General features: G+C 35.0%; 1 pseudogene; it reads right to left on the reverse strand.

Moving 5' to 3' along the window:
- Nucleotides 1–2,904: 2,904 nt before the first annotated feature.
- On the reverse strand, nucleotides 2,905–5,365 carry LOC113294811 (annotated as a pseudogene).
- Nucleotides 5,366–7,434: the final 2,069 nt, after the last annotated feature.

Consider the following 7,434-nt stretch of genomic DNA (forward strand, 5'->3'; position numbering starts at 1 on the left):
TGTCAGTTGAAAGTTGCATATGTTTTTAGTTATCTCAAATGTTGCTAGTTGTATCTGAATTATCACATATGATGAATGTTATTGCTTTATCCATGTTTAGCATGAGCTAAATAGCATCAGGCCAAGGCTCAGCTGAAGCCTTGTGCACTGTCAAGTGACTAGAAGCTAGGATAGTTACTTCCATGCTCTGTTTTGCTTGAGCAAATGGGAGATACCAATGCACATAGTGCCTGTGATTGGCTGTGCTGTCAAAAGACAGCCAATGCTAGGGGCAGACTATTGAGCAATTTAGTATTCTTCTATTTCTAGATGTATGCATAGGATCAAACTCAACCTAGAAACATGTCATTTGGTTAGGACACAAGGTGGATCCTAAGCCTTGGCTTACCCACCAATTCCTTCTCAGTCACTTACATTTTCAGTTCTGTGTGCTTTCAATTCAGTTTATTTTCTTGCCTTTTTTTTTCTTGCACTTTGAAGCCTTTTGTGCACTGAAGTCAGTGCACAATCCTCACCTTGCCCTTGGCTTCCAAGCCTTGGTTCTTTGCTGCTTTACCTTGCTGTTTTCTTAGCTGTTTCTTTGCTGCTTTACCTTGCACCCTTGGTTCATGCTATTTACCTTGCTTTGCTCACTGCCATAGTGCATTGTCACCATTGTTAGCTTAGGTTTCTCTTGTATGCTCCCACTCCCTGTGGACTGACCCCCTGCTTACCTTCTATATCATAACTTGGCCTTGTATACTTGCAAGCTTTTGTGTGTCTTTGCTTGTCACACCAACAGTGAACTTGGAAGATGGAGTTTTTTCACCATAAGACTTTTTTTTGTTCTTTTGATTCAGCACAGCTGGGTCAACTCCCCTGAGTAAACCCAGTAAGCTAGACCAACCTCACTGCTGATCTAACCGCCATCCGAACAATATGATTCTCATCTCACTCAGAGACAAGAGAATATAGGGGATCCAACCCTCTCTAGTGGGAATCAATCCCCTAACCTCTCGGAGGGTGTTATCCGTTGTATTATACAATAGAACACGAGGGGTGGTCTAATGAACGAAGTCCCATGTTTCTTTCTTCTTTCTTTTAGTTTTTCATATTTGATGTTATCAATTATCATAAATCCATGAAAGTACGAAATTGATAGTATTAAAGACGGAAGAGTTACAAATTCAAATTAATTATTTAAGGTAATCAAGTGACAAGAATCATTTTTTTCTTAATATATTGTCAATTCCATTAGGAAGATCATGATTGCACTTGTAGGTGAAGATCATTCACCAAACTTGAAAATCTGACCTCATTAAATTTTCAATAACAAATTATAGGTTTTATAATTCTTCGATTAGTCAATCATACTTATTAATAAACTAAGTGAACTAATTCTAGGTTTTATAATTCTTAACTTAATCAATCATGCTTATTTTTAGTAAATACTTAGTGAACTAAAAGTTTCCACCGAAGTTTCCTTTTTTTTCTGTCTTTATTTGAATTATATTCATTCAATCTTATGTTACATGGAAACTAATTCCTTTTCCGAGCACCCAAACCTTCGAAATATTATATAATCAATTGACAATAGAAGAAAAAATTTGAAGAAAAAAAAGGGTAAAAGATTTACAGAGATTTCAGAAAAAGAAGAAGTAGATACTATGATGAATCAAACCATTTTCTTGGGGGAAATCGAAAGATAGAGAGAGAAGAGAAACAGAAAAATGAGAGAAAAGTTATAAAAATTTCAAATGGGGATGTAAATATTAAATTGGTATTTGATAGAATCACCACCATTAATTTGGACACATTCGACGGCTTCCAAACAATGTTAGATCTTGTAAAATTATCGGCTGTCAATTGGTCTATCCTCATAAAAAATCAAAGCAACAATTTATTAAAGAAAGAAAAAAAACAATAATTACGAATGAAGTAAATCAAAGAACAACGAGTAATTATATATCTTTTCCAATTAACAAATCACATAAATTTTACTACATTGAGTTAAATTTGATGCCGTTGGTGACCTCATCAAATGCAACTATATATTTTATTCGCATGATCGACATAAATCATCTATTTATCAAGATTTATTTTTCTTACTCAAAAAGAAAATAACGATTCTACATACACCGAAGAGATATATCGTGATCCAACGACAATTGGTTTGTCCTCCATCATTGATAGAAGTGTAGGATAAAATGGGACATATTCTCCTTTTGTCGGGAGAAAATTTCGGAACATCTTTTGGGTAACCAAATCATTATTATTGAAAAGGAAAAAAAAGACGAACGTCATGTGGTTGAAATCCGTCCCATCCAAAACAAACAAGACAAAATTGTTCAAATTAGTGGTGAAAACCAGAAAGTTCCATTATGGTGGAAGAGAGACATCGGACAAACTTAGTGCATCGCATAGTGTATTACAATACGTGAAATATGATTTTTTTTTCATTTTGATATTAAATCCTAAATCACGGCTTAGGCAACACCTATATTCTTATTCATTTGAGTTGGCGTGCGTTGATCCGTTACATTAATCTACTCCTATTCAGCTTTTAACTTGGGCAAATCGGAGTTAGAGATTTCTCATCAAGAATTTGCAAAGGTTACCAAGAATTTACAAAGGTTACCGAATTCAATCGGAATATAGTCCACGCTGTTTTAGTGCACTTGACGAGATGCGGATACCATAATTTTTATTGAATGAGAAATCAGGTCACGTAAAAATAGATCTTCGTGAAAGGTATTCTCAAATCCCTAGAACTTTTAGTAAATTTACCCATTAATTGAAATAGACTGTTGTAAATTTTGAATTCAAGTTATCGTATATCAACATTATCAAAACAGGTCATTATATAGTTTTCGATTTCTGATTTTAAGAATTTTTGAAAAATTGGCTAGCGGGATAACAAATCTCTTATTGTAGTATACAATCCGAAGTCCCTACACATGGTTGGTTTAGTAGTTAATAACTTCAAGTAATAGAAGCTAAGGAAGCAATCACACACTATACTTTGACTGTACAACATCCTAATTTTTGTTTTCTTTAATAAACAGAAACAAAATTATCTCTCTGCAGAACTCAGACCATTTGAAGGGCCTTCATGGTTTGTTGATTACCTTGTTTTTCATTTTCATTCTCAGGGTTTGTTTGATTTGTTTTGGTTGATTCTTCTTCTTTTTTCATTTTCAGTGCTGAAGTCCGCCATCATCGATAACTCATCCACGGCTTCAACGATTTTCTCAATTCTTATAGTAATTTCAGTCAATAGAGAAGATAAAGTAACAAGCGGTATAACGTCCATGAAGGGAACTATTATTGGTGAGATAATCGGATTATCTTTCTTTCTTTTTCCTCAGCATGACCTTCAAGACCCGTTGATGGAGGACTGAATTGAGTAGGAAGGGCTTTATAGTTGTCTGAAGATCTTCAACTGTAGAATTCATCTGTTCGACTAAGAAGTCTATCGTAGTAGATTTAGTCATGGACTTGGTCACAACGGCTAGCTCTTTCAAGACCATTGAAGAATGAGAACTCAGTTTCATGCACACTTCACTGAGGTGTTTCTTTGTACACTCATTTGCCTGTAATCATCATAATCAGCTAAAATTGAGTAACCGGATGATTGAAACTAAAGTATGATCCGATACGGAAATTCATGAATAGAGAGCTTACATTAATATCCGAATTCATGCAACCACTGAGAGCTTCTACACAGTAAGCGCAGTTTCTCATCATGCCCCAATCTTAAGATACTGAGTCCACGGATGTCGAAAGCCAAAATTCCCGTGGGCAGGTTCCCATCTTGCGAAATTCGCCTATTAAAACACTAAATCAGATTGAGAAAAAAAAAAAAAAAAAAAACGGAAAATTCATGGATATAACTTAGTTCTGGGATCGACTTTTACCAAAGAATCTTCTGTGGCTTTCGAATTAAGTATACACTTGTAGCCCTGCAATTTTTACGACAGTCCTTTTCGTCTTGGTCGTCCATATTTGAGTTACGTGAAGTATTCGGCTATACCTCCTGAAATTAATACGAGAATTAGAGTTTCATCTAATATATTATTATGCCTTGTTTGATTAGAATAGTTCTTGTCATCACTATGTTTACAATCTACATATTGCAAAATAGAGGAGTAATATGTACGTTACCATCGAATGAATCAGCGAGTTTTTATCCATGTTACGAATGAATAAGATCATGAAGATCCTTGCCGGCCCACACTGGGCAAATAAGCATGCTTACAAGCAGACACAAGGCAGTTCCTATGGCGATGGTGGATAGTCTTTGCTGAGCCAAATCAAATAACTTATCGACTCTATAACCCGATACTGAGACCAAGCTAAACGTGAGTATGAAGATCATAGCACCATAGTCAAACCGAGCTTTGATTGTAGGAATAAATCTTGAGAAAGTCGCCGATATAACTGGTTGTAATGCAAATTTAAACAATTAATTAGTTGTTTTTTTTAATCGAAATTGAAGCTTGTTAAAAGTGAATTTTACGTACCTAACAAGAAGACTGATGCACCGAGAATTACAGGCTCAAGTTTTTCGCCTGATTTACTGGCAACCCAGTGGACACCTATAGCGAGAACACCAGCAAGAGAAGTCCCCACTATTCTATTTATACATTTATATAATGTCGAACCTGTAATGGCAACAAAAGGGTTTTGGTCATTTTCACAACAACAGAGTGGAATCAATTTCTGTATCCAACTTCAAATTCAAGCGAAACATAGTCCAAAATACTCCAATCTTTTGTGTTATCTGTATATTGTACTGGTTTAGTTTTTATTACTAATTCTTGTATCGTGCAAGTAAAAATAAAGATTGTTCGAGTACTTACCGACAGTGAACTCAAAGACAACAACAACGGTCATAACAGCCCACATAGCATTCCCACCAACACCATCATATAGAGGTCTCATATAGTAAAAAAGTGAAACTACGATAAGAGCCAAACCTACTTTGAGACAATGAATAAATTTTCTAGGATCATCTACCCCTAACTCCCAAGCTTTCTTGAAAAAACTCTGACAACTCAAAACCAACTCTGAAACTGATCCCCATAACCTTAACCCAATTCTGCGGAAAAAGTTTGTTTCCGGCACTAATATCTCCGTAGACCCATCATTCAGTTTTACGCGCCATTCCAAACCACTAGCTGATCCCTTATTGTTAACCATCTTTTGTACTAGCAGATTCGCTGAGATGTATTGCGGAAATTGGATAACTATCAAAAATTGGATGGCTAAAACGAAATCGACGACCTTGAAATAGCCGTGGGTACGGAGACGTACCAGGCAGGCAGAAACTACTTGCTCTAAGAATAATATGTATTGTTAGAGACTCAAATGCCATGCACTTCAAGGTTTTTACGTTTTGAGACACATGATGAGTGTCTTATATAGAAGCTTGCGGTCCCTAAATCCTGTATAGTATTCGGTTAAAATATTGCATGGATAGGTATGTGTAAATGGGGAGGACATTTAAAACAAAATACTCCCTCCGTCCCACCATTAAGTGACCTATTTGGTTTTTAATTTTGTCCCATCATTAAGTGACCTATATCACTAAATAAGGAGATATTTCTAAAATTACCCTTTTAATTGATTATAAGAAATATAAGAAATATGCATAATTTGATAGGCATGTTTATATTCCTAACGTATGTGTTTTAAAATGCTTTTCAATGATATAAAGTTTGCGAACATCCGTGGTGTAGTTTGAGAGATAAATGATTTCAAAATTTCATTAATTATTATCCATAAGGATATAATTGTAAAAAATGCTTAAAAATCTCTTTTTACTGGTTTGTCTTAAAATTTGTGCAAACTTCAACTAGGTTATTTAATAGTGGGACGGAGGGAGTAATTAAAAAGTGGATCTACGGCTTTTCAGAGCTGAATAGCATAGTGGGGTGATGACCAGATTTTTTTCTTTTGTCCAGGTATCCCATTTCTTTTACACTTTCTTATTTGCTTATTATTGTTTAATTGAATTTAATGGAAGACTATGTATATGAGCCTTCGATTTTCTTAAATTTATATATTATCTTAGCTGCCTTCCACTTGTAGGTACACTGTTTATTAGAGATTTCCTTCGAACATATGGACAAGAGCAATTCCCTTTTAAGTCTACCATAAGGATCCTAGACCACACATGGTTTAAATTAGTAGAAGAAGTAAACTACGTATTGTACTCCTGTGTGCTTTTTTAACGCAAAAGGTATGTATATATAGGGAAGAAGAAAAATGTCTAGTTCTTTTTCTTTTTTTCTGTCGATAACTGCCGATTTGATCGAGGACCGGGATAAATTCTCCTCTGTTTTTCAAAAAACGGTGCTTTTTATTTCGCTAGGAAGAATTTTCGTAGAGAAACTTTTAGTACTTAACACTTTGGCTTTTTAGCTAATTTGTCTACTGAAAACAGGAAATTTCTATGTCTAAAAATAAAACACACATTACTGAACAAACTAAATAAGTTATCGAACAAATTAAAGAACACACATTGTTGTTTCTTTAGCATTTCTACTCAGTATTGGATTTGAATCAACTGTTTTTAGATTCAAATTAGAACTGACTTTTAGATTTAGATCGGCTAACACCTTACCTTGTTTCTATTTCGTCTTCTGATTTCCTTGTTGACTTCAGGACAGTTAAAAGAGATTTTCACTCATATTTTTGTTTTTGGATTTTTTTTGGTTTATCTCTGTGTTTGTACTTCTTCATCAGTTGAAGATCTGCTCAAGTGGGAAGAAAATGCGTGAAAATTTAAATCCAACAGCAAAAAGAACATCATCATATCTAACCAATGAAACAAAGACAACAACACAATTAGACCAAGATCATCAACAAGTTCCTCAACTGCACAACTGCTACCAAGACTCCATAGCCGATTCGGTCCGATTCATCCCCATTCAGACCACTAAAGACCTATCCAGAAGACCCATGTTACTCAGAATCCTGTTACTTTGATTACTTTGAATTTTGTAAATACTGACATGTTAAAAACTTTAGTTCATGTTACTTGAATGTACATGTTCTTGATAACTCTGGGTTGGACCTGATCCGGTCACTTCTTTGTGCAGTGAACCAAAATGATTTTGTTTCAAAATAAATTTGGCTCGTTGATGTTACTTGGCCCTCTAGGAACTTAGGAATGATTTTTATGTTTGTAAGGATGGAATTGTTCAAGAACTCGTGGAGATATATAAGATTTGATGAATGTATTATGATCCTGGAAAACTGCTGCAAAGTTTCTGATTTCCAAAATCGGGGTTATCAATGTATTTCTGAGATTCGCCTCTTTTCTGGAAAAAAAAAGTATTCTGCACTCTCCAATGATACTGAGAAGTTTGATCTCCATGCACAACCGAGACAAAAATTTTGCAACCATTGACAAGACATCATGAGGTTATCTTCAGTTCCTTAATCCAC

The sequence above is a fragment of the Papaver somniferum genome, chromosome 7 (assembly GCF_003573695.1).
Source record: "Papaver somniferum cultivar HN1 chromosome 7, ASM357369v1, whole genome shotgun sequence".
Lineage (NCBI taxonomy): Eukaryota > Viridiplantae > Streptophyta > Magnoliopsida > Ranunculales > Papaveraceae > Papaver > Papaver somniferum.